Source organism: Lithobates pipiens, unplaced genomic scaffold (assembly GCF_037356315.1).
Source record: "Lithobates pipiens isolate NorthernLeopardFrog02 unplaced genomic scaffold, aLitPip1_a1.2 Scaffold_16, whole genome shotgun sequence".
In the NCBI taxonomy this organism is placed as follows: domain Eukaryota; kingdom Metazoa; phylum Chordata; class Amphibia; order Anura; family Ranidae; genus Lithobates; species Lithobates pipiens.
This window is the reverse complement of record NW_027507748.1, coordinates 202712962-202736433: the sequence shown is the minus strand read 5'-3', so window position 1 is coordinate 202736433 and position 23472 is coordinate 202712962. Positions and strand designations below refer to the sequence as shown.

At 36.2% G+C, this 23472-nt stretch overlaps 26 non-coding genes across 26 annotated transcripts; all 26 read right to left on the bottom strand.

Annotated features, from left to right (window-relative positions):
• Positions 1 to 467: 467 nt before the first annotated feature.
• LOC143984669 (small nucleolar RNA U3) lies at positions 468 to 682 on the bottom strand. Its single transcript, XR_013275036.1, has one exon. It is a non-coding gene; the product is annotated as a small nucleolar RNA U3 (small nucleolar RNA).
• Positions 683 to 1371: 689 nt separating this feature from the next.
• LOC143984887 (small nucleolar RNA U3) lies at positions 1372 to 1586 on the bottom strand. The gene has a single exon (XR_013275225.1). It is a non-coding gene; the product is annotated as a small nucleolar RNA U3 (small nucleolar RNA).
• Positions 1587 to 2273: 687 nt separating this feature from the next.
• On the bottom strand, positions 2274 to 2488 carry LOC143984668 (small nucleolar RNA U3). Its single transcript, XR_013275035.1, has one exon. It is a non-coding gene; the product is annotated as a small nucleolar RNA U3 (small nucleolar RNA).
• Positions 2489 to 3177: 689 nt separating this feature from the next.
• LOC143984886 (small nucleolar RNA U3) lies at positions 3178 to 3392 on the bottom strand. Its single transcript, XR_013275224.1, has one exon. It is a non-coding gene; the product is annotated as a small nucleolar RNA U3 (small nucleolar RNA).
• A 689-nt stretch (positions 3393 to 4081) lies between these two features.
• LOC143984667 (small nucleolar RNA U3) lies at positions 4082 to 4296 on the bottom strand. The gene has a single exon (XR_013275034.1). It is a non-coding gene; the product is annotated as a small nucleolar RNA U3 (small nucleolar RNA).
• A 688-nt stretch (positions 4297 to 4984) lies between these two features.
• Positions 4985 to 5199, bottom strand: LOC143985002 (small nucleolar RNA U3). The gene has a single exon (XR_013275322.1). It is a non-coding gene; the product is annotated as a small nucleolar RNA U3 (small nucleolar RNA).
• A 689-nt stretch (positions 5200 to 5888) lies between these two features.
• On the bottom strand, positions 5889 to 6103 carry LOC143984885 (small nucleolar RNA U3). Its single transcript, XR_013275223.1, has one exon. It is a non-coding gene; the product is annotated as a small nucleolar RNA U3 (small nucleolar RNA).
• A 689-nt stretch (positions 6104 to 6792) lies between these two features.
• Positions 6793 to 7007, bottom strand: LOC143984666 (small nucleolar RNA U3). Its single transcript, XR_013275033.1, has one exon. It is a non-coding gene; the product is annotated as a small nucleolar RNA U3 (small nucleolar RNA).
• A 689-nt stretch (positions 7008 to 7696) lies between these two features.
• On the bottom strand, positions 7697 to 7911 carry LOC143984884 (small nucleolar RNA U3). The gene has a single exon (XR_013275222.1). It is a non-coding gene; the product is annotated as a small nucleolar RNA U3 (small nucleolar RNA).
• Positions 7912 to 8599: 688 nt separating this feature from the next.
• LOC143985177 (small nucleolar RNA U3) lies at positions 8600 to 8814 on the bottom strand. Its single transcript, XR_013275473.1, has one exon. It is a non-coding gene; the product is annotated as a small nucleolar RNA U3 (small nucleolar RNA).
• Positions 8815 to 9503: 689 nt separating this feature from the next.
• On the bottom strand, positions 9504 to 9718 carry LOC143985009 (small nucleolar RNA U3). Its single transcript, XR_013275328.1, has one exon. It is a non-coding gene; the product is annotated as a small nucleolar RNA U3 (small nucleolar RNA).
• A 690-nt stretch (positions 9719 to 10408) lies between these two features.
• LOC143984665 (small nucleolar RNA U3) lies at positions 10409 to 10623 on the bottom strand. The gene has a single exon (XR_013275032.1). It is a non-coding gene; the product is annotated as a small nucleolar RNA U3 (small nucleolar RNA).
• Positions 10624 to 11315: 692 nt separating this feature from the next.
• Positions 11316 to 11530, bottom strand: LOC143984904 (small nucleolar RNA U3). The gene has a single exon (XR_013275240.1). It is a non-coding gene; the product is annotated as a small nucleolar RNA U3 (small nucleolar RNA).
• Positions 11531 to 12221: 691 nt separating this feature from the next.
• LOC143984792 (small nucleolar RNA U3) lies at positions 12222 to 12436 on the bottom strand. The gene has a single exon (XR_013275142.1). It is a non-coding gene; the product is annotated as a small nucleolar RNA U3 (small nucleolar RNA).
• A 690-nt stretch (positions 12437 to 13126) lies between these two features.
• On the bottom strand, positions 13127 to 13341 carry LOC143984664 (small nucleolar RNA U3). The gene has a single exon (XR_013275031.1). It is a non-coding gene; the product is annotated as a small nucleolar RNA U3 (small nucleolar RNA).
• Positions 13342 to 14031: 690 nt separating this feature from the next.
• On the bottom strand, positions 14032 to 14246 carry LOC143984662 (small nucleolar RNA U3). Its single transcript, XR_013275030.1, has one exon. It is a non-coding gene; the product is annotated as a small nucleolar RNA U3 (small nucleolar RNA).
• Positions 14247 to 14936: 690 nt separating this feature from the next.
• LOC143984874 (small nucleolar RNA U3) lies at positions 14937 to 15151 on the bottom strand. The gene has a single exon (XR_013275213.1). It is a non-coding gene; the product is annotated as a small nucleolar RNA U3 (small nucleolar RNA).
• Positions 15152 to 15844: 693 nt separating this feature from the next.
• On the bottom strand, positions 15845 to 16059 carry LOC143984661 (small nucleolar RNA U3). The gene has a single exon (XR_013275029.1). It is a non-coding gene; the product is annotated as a small nucleolar RNA U3 (small nucleolar RNA).
• A 688-nt stretch (positions 16060 to 16747) lies between these two features.
• LOC143984660 (small nucleolar RNA U3) lies at positions 16748 to 16962 on the bottom strand. The gene has a single exon (XR_013275028.1). It is a non-coding gene; the product is annotated as a small nucleolar RNA U3 (small nucleolar RNA).
• Positions 16963 to 17652: 690 nt separating this feature from the next.
• On the bottom strand, positions 17653 to 17867 carry LOC143984510 (small nucleolar RNA U3). The gene has a single exon (XR_013274897.1). It is a non-coding gene; the product is annotated as a small nucleolar RNA U3 (small nucleolar RNA).
• Positions 17868 to 18561: 694 nt separating this feature from the next.
• Positions 18562 to 18776, bottom strand: LOC143984659 (small nucleolar RNA U3). The gene has a single exon (XR_013275027.1). It is a non-coding gene; the product is annotated as a small nucleolar RNA U3 (small nucleolar RNA).
• A 688-nt stretch (positions 18777 to 19464) lies between these two features.
• LOC143984658 (small nucleolar RNA U3) lies at positions 19465 to 19679 on the bottom strand. The gene has a single exon (XR_013275026.1). It is a non-coding gene; the product is annotated as a small nucleolar RNA U3 (small nucleolar RNA).
• Positions 19680 to 20370: 691 nt separating this feature from the next.
• Positions 20371 to 20585, bottom strand: LOC143984785 (small nucleolar RNA U3). Its single transcript, XR_013275136.1, has one exon. It is a non-coding gene; the product is annotated as a small nucleolar RNA U3 (small nucleolar RNA).
• Positions 20586 to 21274: 689 nt separating this feature from the next.
• On the bottom strand, positions 21275 to 21489 carry LOC143984657 (small nucleolar RNA U3). The gene has a single exon (XR_013275025.1). It is a non-coding gene; the product is annotated as a small nucleolar RNA U3 (small nucleolar RNA).
• A 690-nt stretch (positions 21490 to 22179) lies between these two features.
• LOC143984656 (small nucleolar RNA U3) lies at positions 22180 to 22394 on the bottom strand. Its single transcript, XR_013275024.1, has one exon. It is a non-coding gene; the product is annotated as a small nucleolar RNA U3 (small nucleolar RNA).
• A 690-nt stretch (positions 22395 to 23084) lies between these two features.
• LOC143984873 (small nucleolar RNA U3) lies at positions 23085 to 23299 on the bottom strand. The gene has a single exon (XR_013275212.1). It is a non-coding gene; the product is annotated as a small nucleolar RNA U3 (small nucleolar RNA).
• Between the last annotated feature and the right edge of the window lie 173 nt (positions 23300 to 23472).

The window sequence follows — 23472 nt, the reverse complement described above, 5'->3', positions numbered from 1 at the left end:
TTGGATGTCCTTTTGGTAAGCCGAGCAAAGTTTTAACAGCACCTCACAGTCTTGTTCAGCGCAGTAACAGGAGAAACTAAAACACAGATGGAGTATTTTTGTTTCCACCACTTTAAAAACAGAATGGTCTGGCATGTTTCTTTTGCTTCCGAAAGAATGGTTTGTCAGTGATGACAGTATTTTCTTTATCTTTTTAACATATAAAGCACCATAATTTTTCCTTGGGTTCCGTGAGCGTTGTTTCAGTTTTGCAATTCCTCCAAGCGCAGAAGCCAAAGGAAAAACATTGGCAGCTACTGCGTGTCACACTGCAAATAATCTTCCCACATAGAAGTATAATGTCATTTTTTTCCTTTCCATCTGACAAATACAAAAAAAAAAAAAGCATAGTTTTCAAAATAGACAAAAACACAAACTTGCAAACTCAACTGTTTTTAAAACAAAAATAGACATTTAGCATTCAAACAACCACTCTGAATGAGTTCCCGCCAGCCATCTTCCCATCAGGAAAGATGACCAAGTCATCAAATGGTGGCAGCATCTGCAGAGAGCAGCACTGCCAACAGCAGTCCTAATGAGACAAGAACCCTAAAATTCATCATCGTGGAAGGTGAGTATGGACACTTTCGAGCACATTTCTCCCTTTGCATTCTACAGAAATGATCCCTGAAAATATAGTCCTACCTTGACAAATCAAAGATTTCAGCAACATTTTAATCACTATTCCTTCAACAAATTGTGAACATGTTTGTCAAAATCCAATGTAAACTACTTGTAGAAATCAAGTAGTAATAATTAATATGCCTGTTTGCCAATGTCCTATTCTAAAGAAAAATAATTTTGCAATTCTTTTCTCTCAAATTGTAACATTTCTTGATGCCTTATATTGGCTATCTTGATTCTTTTGGATGTCCTTTTGGTAAGCCGAGCAAAGTTTTAACAGCACCTCACAGTCTTGTTCAGCGCAGTAACAGGAGAAACTAAAACACAGATGGAGTATTTTTGTTTCCACCACTTTAAAAACAGAATGGTCTGGCATGTTTCTTTTGCTTCCGAAAGAATGGTTTGTCAGTGATGACAGTATTTTCTTTATCTTTTTAACATATAAAGCACCATAATTTTTCCTTGGGTTCCGTGAGCGTTGTTTCAGTTTTGCAATTCCTCCAAGCGCAGAAGCCAAAGGAAAAACATTGGCAGCTACTGCGTGTCACACTGCAAATAATCTTCCCACATAGAAGTATAATGTCATTTTTTTCCTTTCCATCTGACAAATACAAAAAAAAAAAAAGCATAGTTTTCAAAATAGACAAAAACACAAACTTGCAAACTCAACTGTTTTTAAAACAAAAATAGACATTTAGCATTCAAACAACCACTCTGAATGAGTTCCCGCCAGCCATCTTCCCATCAGGAAAGATGACCAAGTCATCAAATGGTGGCAGCATCTGCAGAGAGCAGCACTGCCAACAGCAGTCCTAATGAGACAAAAACCCTAAAATTCATCATCGTGGAAGGTGAGTATGGACACTTTCGAGCACATTTCTCCCTTTGCATTCTACAGAAATGATCCCTGAAAATATAGTCCTACCTTGACAAATCAAAGATTTCCGCAACATTTTAATCACTATTCCTTCAACAAATTGTGAACATGTTTGTCAAAATCCAATGTAAACTACTTGTAGAAATCAAGTAGTAATAATTAATATGCCTGTTTGCCAATGTCCTATTCTAAAGAAAAATAATTTTGCAATTCTTTTCTCTCAAATTGTAACATTTCTTGATGCCTTATATTGGCTATCTTGATTCTTTTGGATGTCCTTTTGGTAAGCCGAGCAAAGTTTTAACAGCACCTCACAGTCTTGTTCAGCGCAGTAACAGGAGAAACTAAAACACAGATGGAGTATTTTTGTTTCCACCACTTTAAAAACAGAATGGTCTGGCATGTTTCTTTTGTTTCCGAAAGAATGGTTTGTCAGTGATGACAGTATTTTCTTTATCTTTTTAACATATAAAGCACCATAATTTTTCCTTGGGTTCCGGGAGCGTTGTTTCAGTTTTGCAATTCCTCCAAGCGCAGAAGCCAAAGGAAAAACATTGGCAGCTACTGCGTGTCACACTGCAAATAATCTTCCCACATAGAAGTATAATGTCATTTTTTTCCTTTCCATCTGACAAAAAAAAAAAAAAAAAGCATAGTTTTCAAAATAGACAAAAACACAAACTTGCAAACTCAGCTGTTTTTAAAACAAAAATAGACATTTAGCATTCAAACAACCACTCTGAATGAGTTCCCGCCAGCCATCTTCCCATCAGGAAAGATGACCAAGTCATCAAATGGTGGCAGCATCTGCAGAGAGCAGCACTGCCAACAGCAGTCCTAATGAGACAAGAACCCTAAAATTCATCATCGTGGAAGGTGAGTATGGACACTTTCGAGCACATTTCTCCCTTTGCATTCTACAGAAATGATCCCTGAAAATATAGTCCTACCTTGACAAATCAAAGATTTCCGCAACATTTTAATCACTATTCCTTCAACAAATTGTGAACATGTTTGTCAAAATCCAATGTAAACTACTTGTAGAAATCAAGTAGTAATAATTAATATGCCTGTTTGCCAATGTCCTATTCTAAAGAAAAATAATTTTGCAATTCTTTTCTCTCAAATTGTAACATTTCTTGATGCCTTATATTGGCTATCTTGATTCTTTTGGATGTCCTTTTGGTAAGCCGAGCAAAGTTTTAACAGCACCTCACAGTCTTGTTCAGCGCAGTAACAGGAGAAACTAAAACACAGATGGAGTATTTTTGTTTCCACCACTTTAAAAACAGAATGGTCTGGCATGTTTCTTTTGCTTCCGAAAGAATGGTTTGTCAGTGATGACAGTATTTTCTTTATCTTTTTAACATATAAAGCACCATAATTTTTCCTTGGGTTCCGTGAGCGTTGTTTCAGTTTTGCAATTCCTCCAAGCGCAGAAGCCAAAGGAAAAACATTGGCAGCTACTGCGTGTCACACTGCAAATAATCTTCCCACATAGAAGTATAATGTCATTTTTTTCCTTTCCATCTGACAAATACAAAAAAAAAAAAAGCATAGTTTTCAAAATAGACAAAAACACAAACTTGCAAACTCAACTGTTTTTAAAACAAAAATAGACATTTAGCATTCAAACAACCACTCTGAATGAGTTCCCGCCAGCCATCTTCCCATCAGGAAAGATGACCAAGTCATCAAATGGTGGCAGCATCTGCAGAGAGCAGCACTGCCAACAGCAGTCCTAATGAGACAAAAACCCTAAAATTCATCATCGTGGAAGGTGAGTATGGACACTTTCGAGCACATTTCTCCCTTTGCATTCTACAGAAATGATCCCTGAAAATATAGTCCTACCTTGACAAATCAAAGATTTCCGCAACATTTTAATCACTATTCCTTCAACAAATTGTGAACATGTTTGTCAAAATCCAATGTAAACTACTTGTAGAAATCAAGTAGTAATAATTAATATGCCTGTTTGCCAATGTCCTATTCTAAAGAAAAATAATTTTGCAATTCTTTTCTCTCAAATTGTAACATTTCTTGATGCCTTATATTGGCTATCTTGATTCTTTTGGATGTCCTTTTGGTAAGCCGAGCAAAGTTTTAACAGCACCTCACAGTCTTGTTCAGCGCAGTAACAGGAGAAACTAAAACACAGATGGAGTATTTTTGTTTCCACCACTTTAAAAACAGAATGGTCTGGCATGTTTCTTTTGTTTCCGAAAGAATGGTTTGTCAGTGATGACAGTATTTTCTTTATCTTTTTAACATATAAAGCACCATAATTTTTCCTTGGGTTCCGGGAGCGTTGTTTCAGTTTTGCAATTCCTCCAAGCGCAGAAGCCAAAGGAAAAACATTGGCAGCTACTGCGTGTCACACTGCAAATAATCTTCCCACATAGAAGTATAATGTCATTTTTTTCCTTTCCATCTGACAAAAAAAAAAAAAAAAAAAGCATAGTTTTCAAAATAGACAAAAACACAAACTTGCAAACTCAGCTGTTTTTAAAACAAAAATAGACATTTAGCATTCAAACAACCACTCTGAATGAGTTCCCGCCAGCCATCTTCCCATCAGGAAAGATGACCAAGTCATCAAATGGTGGCAGCATCTGCAGAGAGCAGCACTGCCAACAGCAGTCCTAATGAGACAAGAACCCTAAAATTCATCATCGTGGAAGGTGAGTATGGACACTTTCGAGCACATTTCTCCCTTTGCATTCTACAGAAATGATCCCTGAAAATATAGTCCTACCTTGACAAATCAAAGATTTCAGCAACATTTTAATCACTATTCCTTCAACAAATTGTGAACATGTTTGTCAAAATCCAATGTAAACTACTTGTAGAAATCAAGTAGTAATAATTAATATGCCTGTTTGCCAATGTCCTATTCTAAAGAAAAATAATTTTGCAATTCTTTTCTCTCAAATTGTAACATTTCTTGATGCCTTATATTGGCTATCTTGATTCTTTTGGATGTCCTTTTGGTAAGCCGAGCAAAGTTTTAACAGCACCTCACAGTCTTGTTCAGCGCAGTAACAGGAGAAACTAAAACACAGATGGAGTATTTTTGTTTCCACCACTTTAAAAACAGAATGGTCTGGCATGTTTCTTTTGCTTCCGAAAGAATGGTTTGTCAGTGATGACAGTATTTTCTTTATCTTTTTAACATATAAAGCACCATAATTTTTCCTTGGGTTCCGTGAGCGTTGTTTCAGTTTTGCAATTCCTCCAAGCGCAGAAGCCAAAGGAAAAACATTGGCAGCTACTGCGTGTCACACTGCAAATAATCTTCCCACATAGAAGTATAATGTCATTTTTTTCCTTTCCATCTGACAAAAAAAAAAAAAAAAAAGCATAGTTTTCAAAATAGACAAAAACACAAACTTGCAAACTCAGCTGTTTTTAAAACAAAAATAGACATTTAGCATTCAAACAACCACTCTGAATGAGTTCCCGCCAGCCATCTTCCCATCAGGAAAGATGACCAAGTCATCAAATGGTGGCAGCATCTGCAGAGAGCAGCACTGCCAACAGCAGTCCTAATGAGACAAGAGCCCTAAAATTCATCATCGTGGAAGGTGAGTATGGACACTTTCGAGCACATTTCTCCCTTTGCATTCTACAGAAATGATCCCTGAAAATATAGTCCTACCTTGACAAATCAAAGATTTCAGCAACATTTTAATCACTATTCCTTCAACAAATTGTGAACATGTTTGTCAAAATCCAATGTAAACTACTTGTAGAAATCAAGTAGTAATAATTAATATGCCTGTTTGCCAATGTCCTATTCTAAAGAAAAATAATTTTGCAATTCTTTTCTCTCAAATTGTAACATTTCTTGATGCCTTATATTGGCTATCTTGATTCTTTTGGATGTCCTTTTGGTAAGCCGAGCAAAGTTTTAACAGCACCTCACAGTCTTGTTCAGCGCAGTAACAGGAGAAACTAAAACACAGATGGAGTATTTTTGTTTCCACCACTTTAAAAACAGAATGGTCTGGCATGTTTCTTTTGCTTCCGAAAGAATGGTTTGTCAGTGATGACAGTATTTTCTTTATCTTTTTAACATATAAAGCACCATAATTTTTCCTTGGGTTCCGTGAGCGTTGTTTCAGTTTTGCAATTCCTCCAAGCGCAGAAGCCAAAGGAAAAACATTGGCAGCTACTGTGTGTCACACTGCAAATAATCTTCCCACATAGAAGTATAATGTAATTTTTTTCCTTTCCATCTGACAAATACAAAAAAAAAAAAAGCATAGTTTTCAAAATAGACAAAAACACAAACTTGCAAACTCAACTGTTTTTAAAACAAAAATAGACATTTAGCATTCAAACAACCACTCTGAATGAGTTCCCGCCAGCCATCTTCCCATCAGGAAAGATGACCAAGTCATCAAATGGTGGCAGCATCTGCAGAGAGCAGCACTGCCAACAGCAGTCCTAATGAGACAAAAACCCTAAAATTCATCATCGTGGAAGGTGAGTATGGACACTTTCGAGCACATTTCTCCCTTTGCATTCTACAGAAATGATCCCTGAAAATATAGTCCTACCTTGACAAATCAAAGATTTCCGCAACATTTTAATCACTATTCCTTCAACAAATTGTGAACATGTTTGTCAAAATCCAATGTAAACTACTTGTAGAAATCAAGTAGTAATAATTAATATGCCTGTTTGCCAATGTCCTATTCTAAAGAAAAATAATTTTGCAATTCTTTTCTCTCAAATTGTAACATTTCTTGATGCCTTATATTGGCTATCTTGATTCTTTTGGATGTCCTTTTGGTAAGCCGAGCAAAGTTTTAACAGCACCTCACAGTCTTGTTCAGCGCAGTAACAGGAGAAACTAAAACACAGATGGAGTATTTTTGTTTCCACCACTTTAAAAACAGAATGGTCTGGCATGTTTCTTTTGTTTCCGAAAGAATGGTTTGTCAGTGATGACAGTATTTTCTTTATCTTTTTAACATATAAAGCACCATAATTTTTCCTTGGGTTCCGGGAGCGTTGTTTCAGTTTTGCAATTCCTCCAAGCGCAGAAGCCAAAGGAAAAACATTGGCAGCTACTGCGTGTCACACTGCAAATAATCTTCCCACATAGAAGTATAATGTCATTTTTTTCCTTTCCATCTGACAAAAAAAAAAAAAAAAAAAGCATAGTTTTCAAAATAGACAAAAACACAAACTTGCAAACTCAGCTGTTTTTAAAACAAAAATAGACATTTAGCATTCAAACAACCACTCTGAATGAGTTCCCGCCAGCCATCTTCCCATCAGGAAAGATGACCAAGTCATCAAATGGTGGCAGCATCTGCAGAGAGCAGCACTGCCAACAGCAGTCCTAATGAGACAAGAACCCTAAAATTCATCATCGTGGAAGGTGAGTATGGACACTTTCGAGCACATTTCTCCCTTTGCATTCTACAGAAATGATCCCTGAAAATATAGTCCTACCTTGACAAATCAAAGATTTCAGCAACATTTTAATCACTATTCCTTCAACAAATTGTGAACATGTTTGTCAAAATCCAATGTAAACTACTTGTAGAAATCAAGTAGTAATAATTAATATGCCTGTTTGCCAATGTCCTATTCTAAAGAAAAATAATTTTGCAATTCTTTTCTCTCAAATTGTAACATTTCTTGATGCCTTATATTGGCTATCTTGATTCTTTTGGATGTCCTTTTGGTAAGCCGAGCAAAGTTTTAACAGCACCTCACAGTCTTGTTCAGCGCAGTAACAGGAGAAACTAAAACACAGATGGAGTATTTTTGTTTCCACCACTTTAAAAACAGAATGGTCTGGCATGTTTCTTTTGCTTCCGAAAGAATGGTTTGTCAGTGATGACAGTATTTTCTTTATCTTTTTAACATATAAAGCACCATAATTTTTCCTTGGGTTCCGTGAGCGTTGTTTCAGTTTTGCAATTCCTCCAAGCGCAGAAGCCAAAGGAAAAACATTGGCAGCTACTGCGTGTCACACTGCAAATAATCTTCCCACATAGAAGTATAATGTCATTTTTTTCCTTTCCATCTGACAAATACAAAAAAAAAAAAAGCATAGTTTTCAAAATAGACAAAAACACAAACTTGCAAACTCAACTGTTTTTAAAACAAAAATAGACATTTAGCATTCAAACAACCACTCTGAATGAGTTCCCGCCAGCCATCTTCCCATCAGGAAAGATGACCAAGTCATCAAATGGTGGCAGCATCTGCAGAGAGCAGCACTGCCAACAGCAGTCCTAATGAGACAAAAACCCTAAAATTCATCATCGTGGAAGGTGAGTATGGACACTTTCGAGCACATTTCTCCCTTTGCATTCTACAGAAATGATCCCTGAAAATATAGTCCTACCTTGACAAATCAAAGATTTCCGCAACATTTTAATCACTATTCCTTCAACAAATTGTGAACATGTTTGTCAAAATCCAATGTAAACTACTTGTAGAAATCAAGTAGTAATAATTAATATGCCTGTTTGCCAATGTCCTATTCTAAAGAAAAATAATTTTGCAATTCTTTTCTCTCAAATTGTAACATTTCTTGATGCCTTATATTGGCTATCTTGATTCTTTTGGATGTCCTTTTGGTAAGCCGAGCAAAGTTTTAACAGCACCTCACAGTCTTGTTCAGCGCAGTAACAGGAGAAACTAAAACACAGATGGAGTATTTTTGTTTCCACCACTTTAAAAACAGAATGGTCTGGCATGTTTCTTTTGCTTCCGAAAGAATGGTTTGTCAGTGATGACAGTATTTTCTTTATCTTTTTAACATATAAAGCACCATAATTTTTCCTTGGGTTCCGTGAGCGTTGTTTCAGTTTTGCAATTCCTCCAAGCGCAGAAGCCAAAGGAAAAACATTGGCAGCTACTGCGTGTCACACTGCAAATAATCTTCCCACATAGAAGTATAATGTCATTTTTTTCCTTTCCATCTGACAAAAAAAAAAAAAAAAAAGCATAGTTTTCAAAATAGACAAAAACACAAACTTGCAAACTCAGCTGTTTTTAAAACAAAAATAGACATTTAGCATTCAAACAACCACTCTGAATGAGTTCCCGCCAGCCATCTTCCCATCAGGAAAGATGACCAAGTCATCAAATGGTGGCAGCATCTGCAGAGAGCAGCACTGCCAACAGCAGTCCTAATGAGACAAAAACCCTAAAATTGATCATCGTGGAAGGTGAGTATGGACACTTTCGAGCACATTTCTCCCTTTGCATTCTACAGAAATGATCGCTGAAAATATAGTCCTACCTTGACAAATCAAAGATTTCAGCAACATTTTAATCACTATTCCTTCAACAAATTGTGAACATGTTTGTCAAAATCCAATGTAAACTACTTGTAGAAATCAAGTAGTAATAATTAATATGCCTGTTTGCCAATGTCCTATTCTAAAGAAAAATAATTTTGCAATTCTTTTCTCTCAAATTGTAACATTTCTTGATGCCTTATATTGGCTATCTTGATTCTTTTGGATGTCCTTTTGGTAAGCCGAGCAAAGTTTTAACAGCACCTCACAGTCTTGTTCAGCGCAGTAACAGGAGAAACTAAAACACAGATGGAGTATTTTTGTTTCCACCACTTTAAAAACAGAATGGTCTGGCATGTTTCTTTTGCTTCCGAAAGAATGGTTTGTCAGTGATGACAGTATTTTCTTTATCTTTTTAACATATAAAGCACCATAATTTTTCCTTGGGTTCCGTGAGCGTTGTTTCAGTTTTGCAATTCCTCCAAGCGCAGAAGCCAAAGGAAAAACATTGGCAGCTACTGCGTGTCACACTGCAAATAATCTTCCCACATAGAAGTATAATGTCATTTTTTTCCTTTCCATCTGACAAATACAAAAAAAAAAAAAGCATAGTTTTCAAAATAGACAAAAACACAAACTTGCAAACTCAGCTGTTTTTAAAACAAAAATAGACATTCAGCATTCAAACAACCACTCTGAATGAGTTCCCGCCAGCCATCTTCCCATCAGGAAAGATGACCAAGTCATCAAATGGTGGCAGCATCTGCAGAGAGCAGCACTGCCAACAGCAGTCCTAATGAGACAAGAACCCTAAAATTCATCATCGTGGAAGGTGAGTATGGACACTTTCGAGCACATTTCTCCCTTTGCATTCTACAGAAATAATCCCTGAAAATATAGTCCTACCTTGACAAATCAAAGATTTCAGCAACATTTTAATCACTATTCCTTCAACAAATTGTGAACATGTTTGTCAAAATCCAATGTAAACTACTTGTAGAAATCAAGTAGTAATAATTAATATGCCTGTTTGCCAATGTCCTATTCTAAAGAAAAATAATTTTGCAATTCTTTTCTCTCAAATTGTAACATTTCTTGATGCCTTATATTGGCTATCTTGATTCTTTTGGATGTCCTTTTGGTAAGCCGAGCAAAGTTTTAACAGCACCTCACAGTCTTGTTCAGCGCAGTAACAGGAGAAACTAAAACACAGATGGAGTATTTTTGTTTCCACCACTTTAAAAACAGAATGGTCTGGCATGTTTCTTTTGCTTCCGAAAGAATGGTTTGTCAGTGATGACAGTATTTTCTTTATCTTTTTAACATATAAAGCACCATAATTTTTCCTTGGGTTCCGTGAGTGTTGTTTCAGTTTTGCAATTCCTCCAAGCGCAGAAGCCAAAGGAAAAACATTGGCAGCTACTGCGTGTCACACTGCAAATAATCTTCCCACATAGAAGTATAATGTCATTTTTTTCCTTTCCATCTGACAAATACAAAAAAAAAAAAAAGCATAGTTTTCAAAATAGACAAAAACACAAACTTGCAAACTCAGCTGTTTTTAAAACAAAAATAGACATTTAGCATTCAAACAACCACTCTGAATGAGTTCCCGCCAGCCATCTTCCCATCAGGAAAGATGACCAAGTCATCAAATGGTGGCAGCATCTGCAGAGAGCAGCACTGCCAACAGCAGTCCTAATGAGACAAGAACCCTAAAATTCATCATCGTGGAAGGTGAGTATGGACACTTTCGAGCACATTTCTCCCTTTGCATTCTACAGAAATGATCCCTGAAAATATAGTCCTACCTTGACAAATCAAAGATTTCAGCAACATTTTAATCACTATTCCTTCAACAAATTGTGAACATGTTTGTCAAAATCCAATGTAAACTACTTGTAGAAATCAAGTAGTAATAATTAATATGCCTGTTTGCCAATGTCCTATTCTAAAGAAAAATAATTTTGCAATTCTTTTCTCTCAAATTGTAACATTTCTTGATGCCTTATATTGGCTATCTTGATTCTTTTGGATGTCCTTTTGGTAAGCCGAGCAAAGTTTTAACAGCACCTCACAGTCTTGTTCAGCGCAGTAACAGGAGAAACTAAAACACAGATGGAGTATTTTTGTTTCCACCACTTTAAAAACAGAATGGTCTGGCATGTTTCTTTTGCTTCCCAAAGAATGGTTTGTCAGTGATGACAGTATTTTCTTTATCTTTTTAACATATAAAGCACCATAATTTTTCCTTGGGTTCCGTGAGCGTTGTTTCAGTTTTGCAATTCCTCCAAGCGCAGAAGCCAAAGGAAAAACATTGGCAGCTACTGCGTGTCACACTGCAAATAATCTTCCCACATAGAAGTATAATGTCATTTTTTTCCTTTCCATCTGACAAATACAGAAAAAAAAAAAAAAGCATAGTTTTCAAAATAGACAAAAACACAAACTTGCAAACTCAGCTGTTTTTAAAACAAAAATAGACATTTAGCATTCAAACAACCACTCTGAATGAGTTCCCGCCAGCCATCTTCCCATCAGGAAAGATGACCAAGTCATCAAATAGTGGCAGCATCTGCAGAGAGCAGCACTGCCAACAGCAGTCCTAATGAGACAAGAACCCTAAAATTCATCATCGTGGAAGGTGAGTATGGACACTTTCGAGCACATTTCTCCCTTTGCATTCTACAGAAATGATCCCTGAAAATATAGTCCTACCTTGACAAATCAAAGATTTCAGCAACATTTTAATCACTATTCCTTCAACAAATTGTGAACATGTTTGTCAAAATCCAATGTAAACTACTTGTAGAAATCAAGTAGTAATAATTAATATGCCTGTTTGCCAATGTCCTATTCTAAAGAAAAATAATTTTGCAATTCTTTTCTCTCAAATTGTAACATTTCTTGATGCCTTATATTGGCTATCTTGATTCTTTTGGATGTCCTTTTGGTAAGCCGAGCAAAGTTTTAACAGCACCTCACAGTCTTGTTCAGCGCAGTAACAGGAGAAACTAAAACACAGATGGAGTATTTTTGTTTCCACCACTTTAAAAACAGAATGGTCTGGCATGTTTCTTTTGCTTCCGAAAGAATGGTTTGTCAGTGATGACAGTATTTTCTTTATCTTTTTAACATATAAAGCACCATCATTTTTCCTTGGGTTCCGTGAGCGTTGTTTCAGTTTTGCAATTCCTCCAAGCGCAGAAGCCAAAGGAAAAACATTGGCAGCTACTGCGTGTCACACTGCAAATAATCTTCCCACATAGAAGTATAATGTCATTTTTTTCCTTTCCATCTGACAAATACAAAAAAAAAAAAAAAGCATAGTTTTCAAAATAGACAAAAACACAAACTTGCAAACTCAGCTGTTTTTAAAACAAAAATAGACATTTAGCATTCAAACAACCACTCTGAATGAGTTCCCGCCAGCCATCTTCCCATCAGGAAAGATGACCAAGTCATCAAATGGTGGCAGCATCTGCAGAGAGCAGCACTGCCAACAGCAGTCCTAATGAGACAAGAACCCTAAAATTCATCATCGTGGAAGGTGAGCATGGACACTTTCGAACACATTTCTCCCTTTGCATTCTACAGAAATGATCCCTGAAAATATAGTCCTACCTTGACAAATCAAAGATTTCAGCAACATTTTAATCACTATTCCTTCAACAAATTGTGAACATGTTTGTCAAAATCCAATGTAAACTACTTGTAGAAATCAAGTAGTAATAATTAATATGCCTGTTTGCCAATGTCCTATTCTAAAGAAAAATAATTTTGCAATTCTTTTCTCTCAAATTGTAACATTTCTTGATGCCTTATATTGGCTATCTTGATTCTTTTGGATGTCCTTTTGGTAAGCCGAGCAAAGTTTTAACAGCACCTCACAGTCTTGTTCAGCGCAGTAACAGGAGAAACTAAAACACAGATGGAGTATTTTTGTTTCCAGCAATTTAAAAACAGAATGGTCTGGCATGTTTCTTTTGCTTTCGAAAGAATGGTTTGTCAGTGATGACAGTATTTTCTTTATCTTTTTAACATATAAAGCACCATAATTTTTCCTTGGGTTCCGTGAGCGTTGTTTCAGTTTTGCAATTCCTCCAAGCGCAGAAGCCAAAGGAAAAACATTGGCAGCTACTGCGTGTCACACTGCAAATAATCTTCCCACATAGAAGTATAATGTCATTTTTTTCCTTTCCATCTGACAAATACAAAAAAAAAAAAAAGCATAGTTTTCAAAATAGACAAAAACACAAACTTGCAAACTCAACTGTTTTTAAAACAAAAATAGACATTTAGCATTCAAACAACCACTCTGAATGAGTTCCCGCCAGCCATCTTCCCATCAGGAAAGATGACCAAGTCATCAAATGGTGGCAGCATCTGCAGAGAGCAGCACTGCCAACAGCAGTCCTAATGAGACAAGAACCCTAAAATTCATCATCGTGGAAGGTGAGTATGGACACTTTCGAGCACATTTCTCCCTTTGCATTCTACAGAAATGATCCCTGAAAATATAGTCCTACCTTGACAAATCAAAGATTTCAGCAACATTTTAATCACTATTCCTTCAACAAATTGTGAACATGTTTGTCAAAATCCAATGTAAACTACTTGTAGAAATCAAGTAGTAATAATTAATATGCCTGTTTGCCAATGTCCTATTCTAAAGAAAAATAATTTTGCAATTCTTTTCTCTCAAATTGTAACATTTCTTGATGCCTTATATTGGCTATCTTGATTCTTTTGGATGTCCTTTTGGTAAGCCGAGCAAAGTTTTAACAGCACCTCACAGTCTTGTTCAGCGCAGTAACAGGAGAAACTAAAACACAGATGGAGTATTTTTGTTTCCACCACTTTAAAAACAGAATGGTCTGGCATGTTTGTTTTGCTTCCGAAAGAATGGTTTGTCAGTGATGACAGTATTTTCTTTATCTTTTTAACATATAAAGCACCATAATTTTTCCTTGGGTTCCGTGAGCTTTGTTTCAGTTTTGCAATTCCTCCAAGCGCAGAAGCCAAAGGAAAAACATTGGCAGCTACTGCGTGTCACACTGCAAATAATCTTCCCACATAGAAGTATAATGTCATTTTTTTCCTTTCCATCTGACAAATACAAAAAAAAAAAAAAGCATAGTTTTCAAAATAGACAAAAACACAAACTTGCAAACTCAGCTGTTTTTAAAACAAAAATAGACATTTAGCATTCAAACAACCACTCTGAATGAGTTCCCGCCAGCCATCTTCCCATCAGGAAAGATGACCAAGTCATCAAATGGTGGCAGCATCTGCAGAGAGCAGCACTGCCAACAGCAGTCCTAATGAGACAAGAACCCTAAAATTCATCATCGTGGAAGGTGAGTATGGACACTTTCGAGCACATTTCTCCCTTTGCATTCTACAGAAATGATCCCTGAAAATATAGTCCTACCTTGACAAATCAAAGATTTCAGCAACATTTTAATCACTATTCCTTTAACAAATTGTGAACATGTTTGTCAAAATCCAATGTAAACTACTTGTAGAAATCAAGTAGTAATAATTAATATGCCTGTTTGCCAATGTCCTATTCTAAAGAAAAATAATTTTGCAATTCTTTTCTCTCAAATTGTAACATTTCTTGATGCCTTATATTGGCTATCTTGATTCTTTTGGATGTCCTTTTGGTAAGCCGAGCAAAGTTTTAACAGCACCTCACAGTCTTGTTCAGCGCAGTAACAGGAGAAACTAAAACACAGATGGAGTATTTTTGTTTCCACCACTTTAAAAACAGAATGGTCTGGCATGTTTCTTTTGCTTCCGAAAGAATGGTTTGTCAGTGATGACAGTATTTTCTTTATCTTTTTAACATATAAAGCACCATAATTTTTCCTTGGGTTCCGTGAGCGTTGTTTCAGTTTTGCAATTCCTCCAAGCGCAGAAGCCAAAGGAAAAACATTGGCAGCTACTGCGTGTCACACTGCAAATAATCTTCCCACATAGAAGTATAATGTCATTTTTTTCCTTTCCATCTGACAAATACAAAAAAAAAAAAAAGCATAGTTTTCAAAATAGACAAAAACACAAACTTGCAAACTCAGCTGTTTTTAAAACAAAAATAGACATTTAGCATTCAAACAACCACTCTGAATGAGTTCCCGCCAGCCATCTTCCCATCAGGAAAGATGACCAAGTCATTAAATGGTGGCAGCATCTGCAGAGAGCAGCACTGCCAACAGCAGTCCTAATGAGACAAGAACCCTAAAATTCATCATCGTGGAAGGTGAGTATGGACACTTTCGAGCACATTTCTCCCTTTGCATTCTACAGAAATGATCCCTGAAAATATAGTCTTACCTTGACAAATCAAAGATTTCAGCAACATTTTAATCACTATTCCTTCAACAAATTGTGAACATGTTTGTCAAAATCCAATGTAAACTACTTGTAGAAATCAAGTAGTAATAATTAATATGCCTGTTTGCCAATGTCCTATTCTAAAGAAAAATAATTTTGCAATTCTTTTCTCTCAAATTGTAACATTTCTTGATGCCTTATATTGGCTATCTTGATTCTTTTGGATGTCCTTTTGGTAAGCCGAGCAAAGTTTTAACAGCACCTCACAGTCTTGTTCAGCGCAGTAACAGGAGAAACTAAAACACAGATGGAGTATTTTTGTTTCCACCACTTTAAAAACAGAATGGTCTGGCATGTTTCTTTTGCTTCCGAAAGAATGGTTTGTCAGTGATGACAGTATTTTCTTTATCTTTTTAACATATAAAGCACCATCATTTTTCCTTGGGTTCCGTGAGCGTTGTTTCAGTTTTGCAATTCCTCCAAGCGCAGAAGCCAAAGGAAAAACATTGGCAGCTACTGCGTGTCACACTGCAAATAATCTTCCCACATAGAAGTATAATGTCATTTTTTTCCTTTCCATCTGACAAATACAAAAAAAAAAAAAAAAAGCATAGTTTTCAAAATAGACAAAAACACAAACTTGCAAACTCAGCTGTTTTTAAAACAAAAATAGACATTTAGCATTCAAACAACCACTCTGAATGAGTTCCCGCCAGCCATCTTCCCATCAGGAAAGATGACCAAGTCATCAAATGGTGGCAGCATCTGCAGAGAGCAGCACTGCCAACAGCAGTCCTAATGAGACAAGAACCCTAAAATTCATCATCGTGGAAGGTGAGTATGGACACTTTCGAGCACATTTCTCCCTTTGCATTCTACAGAAATGATCCCTGAAAATATAGTCCTACCTTGACAAATCAAAGATTTCAGCAACATTTTAATCACTATTCCTTCAACAAATTGTGAACATGTTTGTCAAAATCCAATGTAAACTACTTGTAGAAATCAAGTAGTAATAATTAATATGCCTGTTTGCCAATGTCCTATTCTAAAGAAAAATAATTTTGCAATTCTTTTCTCTCAAATTGTAACATTTCTTGATGCCTTATATTGGCTATCTTGATTCTTTTGGATGTCCTTTTGGTAAGCCGAGCAAAGTTTTAACAGCACCTCACAGTCTTGTTCAGCGCAGTAACAGGAGAAACTAAAACACAGATGGAGTATTTTGTTTCCACCACTTTAAAAACAGAATGGTCTGGCATGTTTCTTTTGCTTCCCAAAGAATGGTTTGTCAGTGATGACAGTATTTTCTTTATCTTTTTAACATATAAAGCACCATAATTTTTCCTTGGGTTCCGTGAGCGTTGTTTCAGTTTTGCAATTCCTCCAAGCGCAGAAGCCAAAGGAAAAACATTGGCAGCTACTGCGTGTCACACTGCAAATAATCTTCCCACATAGAAGTATAATGTCATTTTTTTCCTTTCCATCTGACAAATACAAAAAAAAAAAAAGCATAGTTTTCAAAATAGACAAAAACACAAACTTGCAAACTCAACTGTTTTTAAAACAAAAATAGACATTTAGCATTCAAACAACCACTCTGAATGAGTTCCCGCCAGCCATCTTCCCATCAGGAAAGATGACCAAGTCATCAAATGGTGGCAGCATCTGCAGAGAGCAGCACTGCCAACAGCAGTCCTAATGAGACAAGAACCCTAAAATTCATCATCGTGGAAGGTGAGTATGGACACTTTCGAGCACATTTCTCCCTTTGCATTCTACAGAAATGATCCCTGAAAATATAGTCCTACCTTGACAAATCAAAGATTTCAGCAACATTTTAATCACTATTCCTTCAACAAATTGTGAACATGTTTGTCAAAATCCAATGTAAACTACTTGTAGAAATCAAGTAGTAATAATTAATATGCCTGTTTGCCAATGTCCTATTCTAAAGAAAAATAATTTTGCAATTCTTTTCTCTCAAATTGTAACATTTCTTGATGCCTTATATTGGCTATCTTGATTCTTTTGGATGTCCTTTTGGTAAGCCGAGCAAAGTTTTAACAGCACCTCACAGTCTTGTTCAGCGCAGTAACAGGAGAAACTAAAACACAGATGGAGTATTTTTGTTTCCACCACTTTAAAAACAGAATGGTCTGGCATGTTTCTTTTGCTTCCGAAAGAATGGTTTGTCAGTGATGACAGTATTTTCTTTATCTTTTTAACATATAAAGCACCATAATTTTTCCTTGGGTTCCGTGAGCGTTGTTTCAGTTTTGCAATTCCTCCAAGCGCAGAAGCCAAAGGAAAAACATTGGCAGCTACTGCGTGTCACACTGCAAATAATCTTCCCACATAGAAGTATAATGTCATTTTTTTTCTTTCCATCTGACAAATACAAAAAAAAAAAAAAGCATAGTTTTCAAAATAGACAAAAACACAAACTTGCAAACTCAGCTGTTTTTAAAACAAAAATAGACATTTAGCATTCAAACAACCACTCTGAATGAGTTCCCGCCAGCCATCTTCCCATCAGGAAAGATGACCAAGTCATCAAATGGTGGCAGCATCTGCAGAGAGCAGCACTGCCAACAGCAGTCCTAATGAGACAAGAACCCTAAAATTCATCATCGTGGAAGGTGAGTATGGACACTTTTGAGCACATTTCTCCCTTTGCATTCTACAGAAATGATCCCTGAAAATATAGTCTTACCTTGACAAATCAAAGATTTCAGCAACATTTTAATCACTATTCCTTCAACAAATTGTGAACATGTTTGTCAAAATCCAATGTAAACTACTTGTAGAAATCAAGTAGTAATAATTAATATGCCTGTTTGCCAATGTCCTATTCTAAAGAAAAATAATTTTGCAATTCTTTTCTCTCAAATTGTAACATTTCTTGATGCCTTATATTGGCTATCTTGATTCTTTTGGATGTCCTTTTGGTAAGCCGAGCAAAGTTTTAACAGCACCTCACAGTCTTGTTCAGCGCAGTAACAGGAGAAACTAAAACACAGATGGAGTATTTTTGTTTCCACCACTTTAAAAACAGAATGGTCTGGCATGTTTCTTTTGCTTCCGAAAGAATGGTTTGTCAGTGATGACAGTATTTTCTTTATCTTTTTAACATATAAAGCACCATCATTTTTCCTTGGGTTCCGTGAGCGTTGTTTCAGTTTTGCAATTCCTCCAAGCGCAGAAGCCAAAGGAAAAACATTGGCAGCTACTGCGTGTCACACTGCAAATAATCTTCCCACATAGAAGTATAATGTCATTTTTTTCCTTTCCATCTGACAAATACAAAAAAAAAAAAAAAAAAGCATAGTTTTCAAAATAGACAAAAACACAAACTTGCAAACTCAGCTGTTTTTAAAACAAAAATAGACATTTAGCATTCAAACAACCACTCTGAATGAGTTCCCGCCAGCCATCTTCCCATCAGGAAAGATGACCAAGTCATCAAATGGTGGCAGCATCTGCAGAGAGCAGCACTGCCAACAGCAGTCCTAATGAGACAAGAACCCTAAAATTCATCATCGTGGAAGGTGAGTATGGACACTTTCGAGCACATTTCTCCCTTTGCATTCTACAGAAATGATCCCTGAAAATATAGTCCTACCTTGACAAATCAAAGATTTCAGCAACATTTTAATCACTATTCCTTCAACAAATTGTGAACATGTTTGTCAAAATCCAATGTAAACTACTTGTAGAAATCAAGTAGTAATAATTAATATGCCTGTTTGCCAATGTCCTATTCTAAAGAAAAATAATTTTGCAATTCTTTTCTCTCAAATTGTAACATTTCTTGATGCCTTATATTGGCTATCTTGATTCTTTTGGATGTCCTTTTGGTAAGCCGAGCAAAGTTTTAACAGCACCTCACAGTCTTGTTCAGCGCAGTAACAGGAGAAACTAAAACACAGATGGAGTATTTTGTTTCCACCACTTTAAAAACAGAATGGTCTGGCATGTTTCTTTTGCTTCCCAAAGAATGGTTTGTCAGTGATGACAGTATTTTCTTTATCTTTTTAACATATAAAGCACCATAATTTTTCCTTGGGTTCCGTGAGCGTTGTTTCAGTTTTGCAATTCCTCCAAGCGCAGAAGCCAAAGGAAAAACATTGGCAGCTACTGCGTGTCACACTGCAAATAATCTTCCCACATAGAAGTATAATGTCATTTTTTTCCTTTCCATCTGACAAATACAGAAAAAAAAAAAGCATAGTTTTCAAAATAGACAAAAACACAAACTTGCAAACTCAGCTGTTTTTAAAACAAAAATAGACATTTAGCATTCAAACAACCACTCTGAATGAGTTCCCGCCAGCCATCTTCCCATCAGGAAAGATGACCAAGTCATCAAATGGTGGCAGCATCTGCAGAGAGCAGCACTGCCAACAGCAGTCCTAATGAGACAAGAACCCTAAAATTCATCATCGTGGAAGGTGAGTATGGACACTTTCGAGCACATTTCTCCCTTTGCATTCTACAGAAATGATCCCTGAAAATATAGTCCTACCTTGACAAATCAAAGATTTCAGCAACATTTTAATCACTATTCCTTCAACAAATTGTGAACATGTTTGTCAAAATCCAATGTAAACTACTTGTAGAAATCAAGTAGTAATAATTAATATGCCTGTTTGCCAATGTCCTATTCTAAAGAAAAATAATTTTGCAATTCTTTTCTCTCAAATTGTAACATTTCTTGATGCCTTATATTGGCTATCTTGATTCTTTTGGATGTCCTTTTGGTAAGCCGAGCAAAGTTTTAACAGCACCTCACAGTCTTGTTCAGCGCAGTAACAGGAGAAACTAAAACACAGATGGAGTATTTTTGTTTCCACCACTTTAAAAACAGAATGGTCTGGCATGTTTCTTTTGCTTCCGAAAGAATGGTTTGTCAGTGATGACAGTATTTTCTTTATCTTTTTAACATATAAAGCACCATAATTTTTCCTTGGGTTCCGTGAGCGTTGTTTCAGTTTTGCAATTCCTCCAAGCGCAGAAGCCAAAGGAAAAACATTGGCAGCTACTGCGTGTCACACTGCAAATAATCTTCCCACATAGAAGTATAATGTCATTTTTTTCCTTTCCATCTGACAAATACAAAAAAAAAAAAAAAGCATAGTTTTCAAAATAGACAAAAGCACAAACTTGCAAACTCAGCTGTTTTTAAAACAAAAATAGACATTTAGCATTCAAACAACCACTCTGAATGAGTTCCCGCCAGCCATCTTCCCATCAGGAAAGATGACCAAGTCATCAAATGGTGGCAGCATCTGCAGAGAGCAGCACTGCCAACAGCAGTCCTAATGAGACAAGAACCCTAAAATTCATCATCGTGGAAGGTGAGCATGGACACTTTCGAGCACATTTCTCCCTTTGCATTCTACAGAAATGATCCCTGAAAATATAGTCCTACCTTGACAAATAAAAGATTTCAGCAACATTTTAATCACTATTCCTTCAACAAATTGTGAACATGTTTGTCAAAATCCAATGTAAACTACTTGTAGAAATCAAGTAGTAATAATTAATATGCCTGTTTGCCAATGTCCTATTCTAAAGAAAAATAATTTTGCAATTCTTTTCTCTCAAATTGTAACATTTCTTGATGCCTTATATTGGCTATCTTGATTCTTTTGGATGTCCTTTTGGTAAGCCGAGCAAAGTTTTAACAGCACCTCACAGTCTTGTTCAGCGCAGTAACAGGAGAAACTAAAACACAGATGGAGTATTTTTGTTTCCACCACTTTAAAAACAGAATGGTCTGGCATGTTTCTTTTGCTTCCGAAAGAATGGTTTGTCAGTGATGACAGTATTTTCTTTATCTTTTTAACATATAAAGCACCATAATTTTTCCTTGGGTTCCGTGAGCGTTGTTTCAGTTTTGCAATTCCTCCAAGCGCAGAAGCCAAAGGAAAAACATTGGCAGCTACTGCGTGTCACACTGCAAATAATCTTCCCACATAGAAGTATAATGTCATTTTTTTCCTTTCCATCTGACAAATACAAAAAAAAAAAAAGCATAGTTTTCAAAATAGACAAAAACACAAACTTGCAAACTCAACTGTTTTTAAAACAAAAATAGACATTTAGCATTCAAACAACCACTCTGAATGAGTTCCCGCCAGCCATCTTCCCATCAGGAAAGATGACCAAGTCATCAAATGGTGGCAGCATCTGCAGAGAGCAGCACTGCCAACAGCAGTCCTAATGAGACAAGAACCCTAAAATTCATCATCGTGGAAGGTGAGTATGGACACTTTCGAGCACATTTCTCCCTTTGCATTCTACAGAAATGATCCCTGAAAATATAGTCCTACCTTGACAAATCAAAGATTTCAGCAACATTTTAATCACTATTCCTTCAACAAATTGTGAACATGTTTGTCAAAATCCAATGTAAACTACTTGTAGAAATCAAGTAGTAATAATTAATATGCCTGTTTGCCAATGTCCTATTCTAAAGAAAAATAATTTTGCAATTCTTTTCTCTCAAATTGTAACATTTCTTGATGCCTTATATTGGCTATCTTGATTCTTTTGGATGTCCTTTTGGTAAGCCGAGCAAAGTTTTAACAGCACCTCACAGTCTTGTTCAGCGCAGTAACAGGAGAAACTAAAACACAGATGGAGTATTTTTGTTTCCACCACTTTAAAAACAGAATGGTCTGGCATGTTTCTTTTGCTTCCGAAAGAATGGTTTGTCAGTGATGACAGTATTTTCTTTATCTTTTTAACATATAAAGCACCATAATTTTTCCTTGGGTTCCGTGAGCGTTGTTTCAGTTTTGCAATTCCTCCAAGCGCAGAAGCCAAAGGAAAAACATTGGCAGCTACTGCGTGTCACACTGCAAATAATCTTCCCACATAGAAGTATAATGTCATTTTTTTCCTTTCCATCTGACAAATACAAAAAAAAAAAAAAGCATAGTTTTCAAAATAGACAAAAACACAAACTTGCAAACTCAGCTGTTTTTAAAACAAAAATAGACATTTAGCATTCAAACAACCACTCTGAATGAGTTCCCGCCAGCCATCTTCCCATCAGGAAAGATGACCAAGTCATCAAATGGTGGCAGCATCTGCAGAGAGCAGCACTGCCAACAGCAGTCCTAATGAGACAAGAACCCTAAAATTCATCATCGTGGAAGGTGAGTATGGACACTTTCGAGCACATTTCTCCCTTTGCATTCTACAGAAATGATCCCTGAAAATATAGTCCTACCTTGACAAATCAAAGATTTCAGCAACATTTTAATCACTATTCCTTTAACAAATTGTGAACATGTTTGTCAAAATCCAATGTAAACTACTTGTAGAAATCAAGTAGTAATAATTAATATGCCTGTTTGCCAATGTCCTATTCTAAAGAAAAATAATTTTGCAATTCTTTTCTCTCAAATTGTAACATTTCTTGATGCCTTATATTGGCTATCTTGATTCTTTTGGATGTCCTTTTGGTAAGCCGAGCAAAGTTTTAACAGCACCTCACAGTCTTGTTCAGCGCAGTAACAGGAGAAACTAAAACACAGATGGAGTATTTTTGTTTCCACCACTTTAAAAACAGAATGGTCTGGCATGTTTCTTTTGCTTCCGAAAGAATGGTTTGTCAGTGATGACAGTATTTTCTTTATCTTTTTAACATATAAAGCACCATAATTTTTCCTTGGGTTCCGTGAGCGTTGTTTCAGTTTTGCAATTCCTCCAAGCGCAGAAGCCAAAGGAAAAACATTGGCAGCTACTGCGTGTCACACTGCAAATAATCTTCCCACATAGAAGTATAATGTCATTTTTTTCCTTTCCATCTGACAAATACAAAAAAAAAAAAAAGCATAGTTTTCAAAATAGACAAAAACACAAACTTGCAAACTCAGCTGTTTTTAAAACAAAAATAGACATTTAGCATTCAAACAACCACTCTGAATGAGTTCCCGCCAGCCATCTTCCCATCAGGAAAGATGACCAAGTCATTAAATGGTGGCAGCATCTGCAGAGAGCAGCACTGCCAACAGCAGTCCTAATGAGACAAGAACCCTAAAATTCATCATCGTGGAAGGTGAGTATGGACACTTTCGAGCACATTTCTCCCTTTGCATTCTACAGAAATGATCCCTGAAAATATAGTCTTACCTTGACAAATCAAAGATTTCAGCAACATTTTAATCACTATTCCTTCAACAAATTGTGAACATGTTTGTCAAAATCCAATGTAAACTACTTGTAGAAATCAAGTAGTAATAATTAATATGCCTGTTTGCCAATGTCCTATTCTAAAGAAAAATAATTTTGCAATTCTTTTCT